This window comes from Narcine bancroftii, chromosome 1 (genome assembly GCF_036971445.1).
Source record: "Narcine bancroftii isolate sNarBan1 chromosome 1, sNarBan1.hap1, whole genome shotgun sequence".
Lineage (NCBI taxonomy): Eukaryota > Metazoa > Chordata > Chondrichthyes > Torpediniformes > Narcinidae > Narcine > Narcine bancroftii.
The window spans coordinates 399867693-399880230 of record NC_091469.1 but is presented as its reverse complement, the minus strand read 5'-3'; the positions used below and the strand labels follow the sequence as shown (position 1 = coordinate 399880230).

General features: G+C 39.8%; 1 protein-coding gene across 1 annotated transcript in view; it reads left to right on the top strand.

Annotated features, from left to right (window-relative positions):
* LOC138751465 (diacylglycerol kinase beta-like) overlaps nt 1-12538 on the top strand; it is a 207156-nt gene that overhangs the window by 129934 nt on the left and 64684 nt on the right. The window lies entirely within an intron of this gene.

The following is a 12538-nucleotide window of genomic DNA, read 5'->3' as shown; positions in this document are numbered from 1 at the left end:
AAGATCTATCAATGTGAATGCTATCATCAAATTAATGGCATTGGCCATTCCCTCCATTCAATATATAATTTTTTCTTTTTTTTTTCTTTTCAATCTTTTTGTTTGTTTTTGAGAAAATAACATCAAATACATAGATGCATATGATATAAAGTTCAGGTAAAAGTAAATTAAAATCACAGATAGTAAACAGCAGTAAACAAGATGTATATGATCCATGTTGTCAATAAAAAAAGGCAAAGAAGAATAAAAAGAACTATAACTAAAGTAATTTCTAACCCCAACCTATTATTTTAATTGTATATAAATTACAATTGGATTGTGAACCATTTTTTTTATAATAAATGGGACACATAATGACAAACTTTTGGTATTTTCAATTCATTTCCACTCATCTTATCCCAAGCATTTATCCCTTCTGTTTCTCTTTTCCTTCCTTTAACACTGGCAAATCTACTCACGTGCTCCAAAAGAAACTTCAAATCCTTATTTCCTTGTTTTTTTTTTTTTGCTTTAAAACTGCACAATGACACTTTAATTTGATTTAGAAGTTTTGTGAAGGAACTGTCTAATTTTGATTCATGGAGCCAAATAAATTTGCTTATTTTTACATCAACACCAATTTGATCATTACATGATGACATACTGGTTCCAAAATGTTTATTGCCATTTCTTGCAACTGAACAGCTCAACACCTGTATTTTATTCTTATATAATATTTTCATAATATGAAAATGATATGTTAGCCAATGTTAATATTCAAATAATGTTCCAAATGACAGCAAAGTAGCTCTGATTATTCAGGCTAATGTCGACTTTTCATGTTTGCTGTTGGAAGTCCTTCCTGTGAGAAATTGGACAATGCCTGCAATGAGATTAATTCAAATTATAATCTTAGCTTTCAGGTTTTCTCTGCTGATAAAACAGAATATTTAAGCCACCGCGTATACTTGAAAGCCACTAAGTATGACTAGTTTGGATTAAACTTTCAAGAGGAAACATTGGTTTTTGACCTTTAATGCACAATGTGTCTGCAATTACAATCCATGAACTGTGCTTTTTATTCCATGTTTAATTTAATTTAGAAATACAGCACACAATAACAGTCCCTTCTGGTCCGTGAGTTCTCGCCACCCAAATACATTTAATTAACCTACTAACTCCGTACATCTTTGGAACATTGGAGGAAACTGGAGCACCTGGAGGAAATCCAGGCAGTCACTGAGATAACATACAAACTCCTTTCAGTCAGCTCCAGATGACAACCCATATCACTGGCACTGAAACAGCAATGTACTAACTGTTACACTAAGTGCGCTGCCCTTTCACTAACTCTACCGCCTTTTACACTTTGTTTCCATACAGTTTAATAGGAATGTATATTGGGAACCTGTGGTTAATTCCTTCCTTCACATTAACCGCAAAAAAATATAAATGAATTTTCTCATCTGAGGAGTCTCAGCAGGTCTATAGTAGCGATATAGACTCCGCCTCCTTAACAGGCTCTCTGCCACAATGTTTATGGAAGCAAATTACCAATCTGACTTAGTTTCCCCAAGAGCTCCTTCTGTAGCTAGGAAACCATTACAACCTACTTTAGACAACATTCCCAGATGCCTGATCCACTACATCAGTCATTAGTCTCAGCTGATGATACAAGGATGAAAGTGCCATTTATAGGCAAGTAAAGTCAAGTTTATTGTCATCTGATTGCAACCCAATGAAACAGCGTTCTGTGAAAAGCACACAGACACACAACCAGACATAACACACATACAAATAAGCAAGCAGGACAAGCATTCATATATACAAATAAATAAATATTGTTTCATGAATATGAGAGTCTTAGATGACTAGTGTGAGCAGTTCCTTTGGTCATTCAGCATTCTTATTGCTCGTGGGGGGAAGGTGTTCCTCAACCTGATGGTGCTGGCTCTGATACTCCTCTATCTCTTATCCGACAGGAGCAGCTGAAAGATGCTGTGTGCTGGGTGGAAGGGGTGCATAATGATTTTGCGCGCTGTCTTCAGACTACAATTCCAGTAAGGACTGGGGAAGGGAGAGAGCACTCCAGGGATCCTCTCTCCCATTCTTATGGTCCTGTAGATTGACCTCTAATCCACTTCTCTGCTGCAACCATACCACACTGTGATGGAGGCGGCCAAGACACTCTTGATAAAGCACCTGTAGAAAGTTGATAAAATGTTTGCCAGTAGCCTTGCCAGGTTCAGTCTTCTCAGGAAGTGCAGTCACTGTCACGCCTTGCTGACAAGTGAGGAAATGTTGTGTCCATGATATGGCCATTAGTTAAATGAACTCCAAGGAGACAAATTAAGTGCCACCCAAATATTTATTGAAATTCTTCATTATAGCAAAAGATAACTTTAAAATAGCAGATTTATTCTACATATTGGGTGGGAAAGTGTTATGGTAATCATTGTGCTGTCTGGAAGTTGGCCATTAAGTTTTAGTTTTGCTCCTTTATTCCTGGTTTAATAACATGCACTCATTGAAATCAACCAACTCTTTACCTTCAGATATTTTTTTTGTTTTCACAATAACTTATTTTCAAGGAAGCTCTTATCTTAAAGTATTCTGCAACCTGCTGCCAGTTAAAAAAAAAAGCTGGACCTGGTACTAAATTCCAGATACTCAAAATGAGATGGTGAGCTAGACAGTACTATTGTTCTTGTAGCTGACGGCATGAAATGAAGAGTGTAAATGAACCAAATAAATACCAATGTCAACATAGGCTAATCTGGACCAGTTTTGTCAGAACTGTGAGGTGTGGTGCAAATTCAGCAGCATGACTCCCAGAAGATGCAATATTAATGTTTCTGCATAGCACCATGTCCTGAAGATCTTGAGCCAAACAATGGATCTCTATGCAGCTGCAAGAACCATCCTTTTGAGTTATTTACTACGCTGGTGATTTTTGTTTGTATTCAGCACCTGATGTCTCTTGTGCCAGTGTCCAACCATAGTTGACCAGCATTGATGGATTCCAGTTGCCTTGATACTTGATGCTGTGATTCAAGTTTATTATCATGTGATTGAACATATACCACTGGATGAAAAGATGTTTCTCCAGACCATGATGCACACATATTTACACTATACAGTACATCTATCTATAGATGGATAGATAGATGTATCTATGTATATATAGACATATCTATATATATTTAAAATAAATGTAAATATTTTGGATGATTACGGTGTACTGTTCACCAATCTCACTGCCAGCAGGAAGAAACTATTTCCTACCCTGACAATCCTGAATTTGATGCTCTTGTACCTCCTTCTTGATGGCAGTGGGTCAAAAATACTATGTTTTGGATGAAAGTGGTCCTTTATAATTCTTTGAGCCCTATTTCAGTATTGCTGCCAGTAAATGCCATCAATAGAGGAAAGTGATCTGCTCTGCTGTTTTGACTTGCAATCCAGTGATTTGCAGATACCATACCATGCAAAGGTGAATCCAGACAGGACACTTTGAATTGTACTCCTTAATCATCTTTGGAAGCGTAGACGCAGCTGTTGCTTGCTGACTAATAAGGAGGAGATGTGGGTCTAGGATAGGTTGTCCTTTATATGCATACCAAGAAACTTTTTGGTCTCCATTCTCTCCACAACCGAACCATTGATGTGTAATGGAGAATGGTTGACCTTTGTCCTCCTGAAGTCCACAGTCATCTCCTTCATTTGGAACACTCAGGTTGTACCATTTTATGAACTGCCCAATCTCCTCTCTGTAAGCCAACTCATTATTGTTGTCGATGAGGCCAACTACCATTGTGCTATCTGCAAACTTGAGGATTCTGTTTGAACTGAATCTGGCAGTGCAGACTTGAGTCAGCAGCATGAACAGTAGTGAACTGAGCACTCAGCCCTGGAGTGTGCTAATGCTAAGCATGATAGGACAAGATTTTGCTACCAACCCAGACTGACTATGATGTTTTGATCAGGAAGTTGAGAATCCAGTTGTGGGGTGGGAGGGGAAGGGGGTTTTGAGTCCCAACATGGATAATATTTCTACCAGCATCTGAGGTATGATCATATTGAACAGTGAGCTGAAGACAATGAACAACAGTCTGGCATATGAGGCTTCATTTTCTTGGCGGTCAGGATGAAATAGAGGACAAGGCTAAAGCATCATTCATGGACAAGTTTGGATGGTAGGTAAACTAGAATGCGACCAATGTTGCTGGTTGGCCCAATTTGATACGTTCCATGACCAATCACTCAAAGCACTTCAAAGATTTTAAGAAGTTGAAGTTTACCATCAGTTATTGATGAATTAGGAAGAGATGGCAAACTGAGGAGTATCACAAGAAAAATGAAGGGATAATAGAATGCGGAAAATAAAATTTCAAGTGTTGAAGCAGAGATTTGAATTTTAACTGCAGAAAAAATGGATTTTAATGGTTGAGTTTGAGTCAAGTTCCATATTCACCTACTGAGGAAAATTTATTTTAATTTCAGAATTTAATTTAAATTCAGCCATTGACTTCCTTTGTGTGTGGACCAAGAAGATGACAAAGCAATACAGATTAACAAAGCCATCCATCCCATAGGATGATGATGGTTCCTTTCAGTCACTTTGTGGGGTTTGATGTGAGGATGCCCCACTCCTCAGAAAGGAACAGCGTGTGCGTGAATGGATTTAGGTGAGTAGGGAATGCACAGGCCCAGACCCACCCTCTCAACATCCCCTCCTGGATCCACCGGCATGGTGAGGTTCAAGTAGGCTGGGGAATGTTCTGTTGCAGTGAATGGCCAGACCAACCTTCGATGAAAGGGATGCTCTTTCTGTGCTTCCTGGCATGTGTTTATTAGATGGCTGTTGAACCTACAAGAGGGTTCATCCGCCCTTAGATAGGTCTTGTTTTTCATCCTGCAGGGTGTCTAGTCACCCTCTGCACAAGACAAGCCTGGTGGGGAAGCTGATTTAGTCACTGACCACCCGACACAGAGCAAAAGCAAACATGGAAAAAGGGGCATGAGAGTCCTAGCAATTGGAAGAAGAAGACACAGACTTCCAGAAGAGTTGAAAGATCGTCCTACGTGACCTGCAGGCTCCACACAACATTACAGCACAGAAAAATGCTCTTCAGTCCATCTAATCTGGGTTGAACTATTATTCTCTCATCCTTGACTATTGCTCTTCATACCCCTCCATCTCTGTACCTGTCCTCATTTCTCTTGCATGTTGAAATTGAACCTGCATCCTGAGCTGGCAGCTCATTCCACACTCACTATCCTCTGAGTGAAGAAGTTCCTCCTAAAATTCCCCGTAAACATTTTACTTTGCCTATCCTCTCGTTCTTGTCTCAACCAACCTCAGTGGAAACACCCTGCTTTTATTTACCTCATCTTTTCTTCTCATATCTTTGTATACCTAATTCACTGTCATTCCCTGATGCTCCAGAGAGTGAAATCCTAACATATTCTACATTTCCCTATAACATTGGACAATTAAGATTTAGCTTCTTGAACACTTTGGATGTATCTTATGTATTTTGGACAGCTGATCACCAAAATTACCTTAAAATGTTCCTAACATGAACTTTTTTTAACATATTATCTATTTTTGAAATTTCCTAACATACTTTAAGTCTACTTCAAGCAGACAAAACCATGAAGTGCGACATGTCATTGAGAATTCATTTTCTGCATTTGCACTTGGATACTTCCCTGTTGATCTTGCTGCAGTCAGTGACAAACATGGTGAAAGGCTTCACAAGGACACTGAGACCATGGAAACGTAGTATCAAGGCAACTGGAATCCATCAGTGCTGGTCAACTCTGGTTGGACACTGGCACAAGAGGCATCAGGTGCTGAATACAAACAAAAATCAGAAGCAAAACATTCTAAGGTCAGTTGAACTCATGCAAGGTGTCAGGATCATTATGCATTAAGTATGCGAAATTCAATCAAAGTTCATGTTTCTCCAACTACCTGTGTGATATACAAAATCTGAAACTATCTGTGTTCAGCATGAAATGTTTTATCATCATCCCCAATTTTATTTTCAGGAAGCCAACTTTAAAAAAAAAATTGTCCTGTGTCCTCAAGCCCCGGCAAACCCTTGTAAATCTCTGCACTCTTTCAACCTTTTTGATACATTTCCTGGAGATAGGTGGCCAAAGTTGCACACAGAACTCTAAATTTGGCTCTTCAGTGACTCTAGTGGGACTCTCTTTTACTTCTCGTTCTCCTATTGTTAGGGACACCAGGCAATGCTCATGGTAACTCTGTCATAAGGCAGACAAAAGTTGAAGTGTATTTTATATTACACTTTTAATGTATTATTACATAACAATAAAAAGAACCTTTTACCCAATGTCTTGTACGGCTTCAGCATAACATCCCCACTCCTATAGTTAACACTTTGATTTACGAAGGCCAATGTGCCAAAAGCTCTCTTTATGACCCTATTTACCTCTGACTCCACTTTCAATGAAGTATGTCTCTGTATCCTGTAAGGTAAAACATCATGAGATGGGAATGTGTAGGGAGTTACCCTGTACAGGGCAGTAACAAGAAGGGGAGGTGTCCTTGTACTCCTGTTAGGTAAAACATCATGAGATGGGACCGGAGAAGGAGTCACCCAGTACTAAGGAGTAACAGAATGCATCCTTGTACTTACAAGATAAGAGAGACATTGATGGATTGAGAGGCAGGAAGCTAGCAGGGAAAGGATAGCAACAGTTTTAGTCATTGGACAAGTAATGATATGATGATGTTCTAAGCACATATCCAAGGGTATAAAAAATCACCATTTTGCTGATAACGGCAGAATGCATTCTCCGACTAACTTTGTTGGTCGCAAGTGTTACAATCCGGTAATAAAGAACAAAGAACCCTGATTTCGACTCAGCCTGGTGTTTGTCTCACTCATTCATGAACAAAGCAGACCTAACAATCCCCAGATACCCATGCTCTCCCACACTCTCCAGTCCCCTACTGCTTACCATGTAAGTTTTACCCTGGTTTATCCTCTGAAAGTGCATCATCTGACATTTAAATTTAGTGGTTCTAAAAAATTGCAGCAGTATTTTGATGGGTTGAGCAGATGAGGAGAGGAATTGTTGATGATATTTTATACAGAAATATGGCTCGTATTGCATTTTGGAAAGTCTATCATGGGAATGGCAAGAATCTGGGGAAGTCTGGTAGAGCTGAAGGATCTAGGATTATAGGTACATTGTACTGTGAAAGTGGCATCAGAAGTAGCCAAGGGTTTTGGTATGTTGGCCTTCAACAGTCAGAGTATGGAGTATAAAAGTTGGAAGGCCATATATAAGGTATTGGTGAAGCTTCCTTTGGAGCATGGCATTCGGTTTTGGACACTGTGCAACTGAAAGATGTCAAGATGGAGAGGGTACAGAGAAGATTTACAAGGATGTTGCAAGGGTTGGGGGGGGGGGGGGGTTGCTGATCCACAGTGGGGAATTTCAGCTTGGGCTTTCTTCTTTGGAGAGCAGGAAGATGCAGGAAAGTGGAGTCTGGGGAAGTTTATTGGCCTGGATTGAAAATTGGTAGTCTGACAGGAGGCAGAGAGTCGGAACAAGTGGGAGTTTTTCAGGTTGGCAGAGAGTGGTAAGTGGGGTGCCGCAGGGGTCGGTGTTAGGCCCACAACTGTTCATCATTTACAATGATGACTTGGAGGAAGGGACAAAATGTGGTGTAGCCAAGTTTGCGGATGACACCAAATTGAGTGGAAGAGCAAATTGTAATGAGGATGTGGAGAGTCTGCAGAGGGATATAGTAAGCTGGATGAGTGGGCAAAGGTCTGGCAGATAGAGTACAAAGTTAGTAAGTTTGAGGTTATCCACTTTGGCAAGAAAAATAAAAGAGCTGAATATTATTTAAAGGGTGAAAAACTACAACATGCTGTTGTGCAGAGGGACTTGAAAGTGCTTGTGCATGAAACGCAAAAAGTTAGGTTGCAGGTGCAGCAGGTTATTAAGAAGGCAAATGGAATGTTGGCCTTCATCACTAGAGGAATTGAATTCAAGAGTAGGGAGGTAATGTTGCAACTGTATAAGGTACGGGTGAGACCGCACCTGGAGTACTGTGTCCAGTTCTGGTCTCCATATTTGAGGAAGGATATACTGGCTTTGAAGACGGTCCAGAGGAGGTTTACTAGGTTGATTCCTGGGATGAAGGGATTGACTTATGATGAAAGATTAAATCGTCTAGGATTGTATTCGCTCGAGTTCAGAAGAATGAGAGGAGATCTTATAGAAACATATAGGATTATGAAGGGTGAGTAGATCTAGGACAGAGATGAGGAAAAATAGTTTTTCTCAGAGAGTGGTGAATGTTTGGAATTCTCTAATCAGGGAAGTGGTTGAGGCTGCTTCATTAAACATATTTAAAATTCGGTTAGATAAATTTTTACATGATAGAGGAATTAGGGGATATGGGGAGAAGGCAGGTCATAAATTAGATCAGCCATGATCTTATTGAATGGTGGACCAGACTCGATGGGCCATTTTTGGCCTACTCCTGTTCCTACTTCCTATGTTCCTATCTCATGGAGGTACACAAAATTGTGTGAGGAACAGATCGGGTGAACGCAGTATCTTTTACCCAAAGTAGTGGAAACTGCAGCCAGAGGAGGAGAGATTTAATGGGAATCTAAGTAATAACTTTTTTTAATGGGAATCCAAGTAATAACTTTTTTTTTGCACAGAAGATAGTGAGTGTGTGATACAGGCTGCCAGAAGAGGTGATTGAGAAAGGTACTATTGCATAGGATAGTTTGGATGTATATGGGCCAAACACAAGAAGGTGGAGCTAGAGTGGGTGGAACATTTTGGTCTGCATGGCCAAGTTGGGCCAAGTTGGGCCAAAGGTCCTGTTTCCACACTGTAGAACTCAGACCACATTATTATACTGATCATTGATATAGATGACAAACAACTTTGGACCCAGTGTTGATCCGTGAGGTACACCACTAGGCACAAGCTTCCAGGCATCTACTACCTCTCTCTGGTTTCTCTTGCAAAGCCTATATCTAATCCAATTTACCACCTCATCCTGAATATTACAGGAATTGAACCTTCTTGACTAATTTCCTATGCAGGACATTATTTAAAGTTTAAGTAGACAACATCCTTAACAAAAAAAGCAGCAATATAATTTTTGTGTATAATAACATCCTAGATATTAAAAAAATGTAAATTATTGTATCACCCAGGGAGAACATTTTTGATTGCATAACGATGTTGGTCAAGGTGATTGGGGAGGGAGTATATTTGTCTATTTGAATATGTGAAAATTACTCATTTGGGAATTGGTCTGATGGAACAGTAAGTGTTTTCCAGAGCATCTAACCCCATCAGTAAGAAATGAAGAAAGCCAAAGTCAATTTTACTAATGCTTTGATCATATTATTGACAATGGATTTTTTCTGGATTGAGGTCTGGACCACTTCTGGATGGCCATTGAGCTGAAGAATTCAAGAAGAAATGTCAAACCCTTATTGCAAATTGTAGTCACAAATTAGTGCTGCTACCATTTAAAGAAATGAATCCAGTAGATGAAACTCATTGACAGGATATATGGGGGAGAATAAACTAGGTGTTGAAATATAGCGAAGACCTGGTTTTTATCTGACATGGAGCACTGGTAATAGTTTACACATGTCTGACAATGTATCAAAATCCCTCCTGTCTGCAGTTTTTTCACCATAGAGCCCTGAGGGATTCTGTTCTCTGCTTTTTTATAAGGGAAGCCATCTGACAAGTTGACTAATGTGTGCTTGTTTAAAAAAAAAGTAATATATAATGGCCTTAAGGTGTTGCCATTGTGGCCATAATCATTATTTGAGAAGTGTTTTTTTTAAGGAAAAACTAAGAGTACAAGTGAGAATTAGGATAGATTTTTTTAATGGATTTCGATGAGGAACAGCTCAGATGCACAAGTCAGCACAAATCACAAGACATATTTATGTTAGTAGAAATCTTACACTCTGCAACTTTACTGACCCAAAGGTACATTTCATTCAGAGAAGAAAATCTTGTCATTGCTGCTTTATAGTCAGAGCTGAAAAATTGCTGCTTTTGGCGAAAGAAGTTTTGCTTAAATGAATGCAGAAAAAAAGGATTGCCTCAATAGTTTGAGTGCTCAGTTCATGGTAATAGCCATTTTCTTAGAGATAAAATCAATAGTAAATAGGGGTTGCCACAAATTAATCACATTTGATTTAGTGAAGCTCCACACAGGAAGAAAATGATCATACTTTCAAATCTTAATTGGGATGATTTTGACTTTTATCATGAGATGAAAATTGACTGATAGCAGGTGGTGCAGCTGTACAGCACAGTCGTGATGCTTGTAGACCTGCTGCCCCACAGCTCGAGAGATCAGGTTCAAACCTTCCCTCCGGTGCTATCTGTGTGAAGTTTCTCACGATGATCACTTGGGTTTCTTCACACATCCCAGATCCTGTTAATTGATCTCTCTAAATTTGCAGTGTTTAAGTAGAATCTGGGGGAGTTGGTGGAATAAAGTGAAATATGAAAGTCTGCAGGCACTGTGATTTTAGTGAAAACATAATGTTGGAGGAACTCAGCAGGTCTTGAAATGCTGTAGGAGGTCAATATATATATAATATCTCTCTCTCTTTCTCTCTCTCTCTCTGATGTTTCGGGCCTGAGCCCTTTTTCAAGATATATCTTGAGAAGGATCATACCTGAAATGTCAGTTGTATATCTTTACCACCTATGGACATGCGAGACCTGCTGAGTTCCTCCAGCATTTCTGTGTTTTTACATGTAACACAAATAAAATAGAATTGATGGAGAATTCTATAAGTGTGTGCTTGATGGTCAGTGGATGAATGGTGTGGTTTTCATCTGTTTGACTCTATGCCTAAGTATGGAACATCTCAGAATCCATTTTGTCAATTCCTCTCGGAGTCTTGCAAGTCCACAAAGTTTGCGTTGGACTCTTCTGTACTTCTTTGAAAATGGGTTTATCATATCTCCTTATCAAGAAACGCCTCTTTCAGAAGAATCAATCCAGAAAAACCTTGCAGTTTCATCTCCAGACATTTCTATTTTCCCTTGGGGGTGTAATTAGAATCTGCTTACAGTATTTCAAATGTTGTCTCACCAAATCCCTGCAAGTTCCATCCAGAGTACTTTTTTCTAATGTTCTTTTTTTTTCCCAGTATAAGCCAAAAGACATACTTTCATATTTAATTATTGTCTTTTAACTGTCAACATTTCCAGAATCACATAATTTTCAAGTTTTTGCTCATTAAAAAAAATCTACTTTGATTATCTTAATAGCAAAAGAAATAACCCATACTTTTCCTGTATTCTGCTCTGTCTTCCATGTGGATTTATGAAAAAGAAATAATATTTGACTAATCACCTGGAATTCTTTAAGGATGTGACGATAAGGACAGATCTAACAGAGCTGCTCTCTCACAACTCCAGCAACTGTGGTTCAATTGGTCACTGATCACAAAATTGTTCCATCTGTGTAGATGAGTGGTAGGATAGAGGCTATTGATATTAATGTATGGAGAATAAAATGGATTAATCTAAGTCCATTTTAAATTTTGATGACACAGTTAGTATAGCATCAGTGACCCGGATTTGAATTTGGCGCTGCCTGAAAGAAGTTTGTATGTTTTTCCCGTGACTAATGTGGGTCCTCCCACCTTTCAAAATCATATTGGGTTTGCTAAAGAATTAGTATATTTGGGTAGCATAGGTTTATGGACCAGAAGGCCTATCTAAAATTAAAACAAAATAATTAAATGCATGCTGTTTAGTCCCTGGTTTCAGGCTAGATGATTTGATGGCACTGTAGTAGGACAGGTGGATGCAGTGAATTTTACTTTCAGAGGGTTTTCAATGTCTTACATAAGAGGTTTCATAACGAGGTTCTTTTGGCTTGGCTTCGCGGACGAAGATTTATGGAGGGGTAAGTGTCCACGTCAGCTGCAGGCTCGTTTGTGGCTGACAAGTCCGATGCGGGACAGGCAGACACGGTTGCAGCGGTTGCAGGGGAAAATTGGTGGGTTGGGGTCGGGTGTTGGGTTTTTCCTCCTTTGTCTTTTGTCAGTGAGGTGGGCTCTGCGGTCTTCTTCAAAGGAGGTTGCTCCCCGCCGAACTGCGAGGCGCCAAGATGCACGGTTTGAGGCGATATCAGCCCACTGGCGGTGGTCAATGTGGCAGGCACCAAGAGATTTCTTTAGGCAGTCCTTGTATCTCTTCTTTGGTGCAGCTCTGTCACAGTGGCCAGTGGAGAGCTCGCCATATAACATGATCTTGGGAAGGCGATGGTCCTCCATTCTGGAGACGTGACCTACCCAGCGCAGTTGGATCTTCAGCAGCGTGGATTCTATGCTGTCGGCCTCTGCCATCTCGAGTACTTCGATGTTGGAGATGAAGTCGCTCCAATGAATGTTGAGGATGGAGTGGAGACAACGCTGGTGGAAGTGTTCTAGGAGCCGTAGGTGATGCCGGTAGAGGACCCATGATTCGGAGCCGAACAGGAGTGTGGGTATGA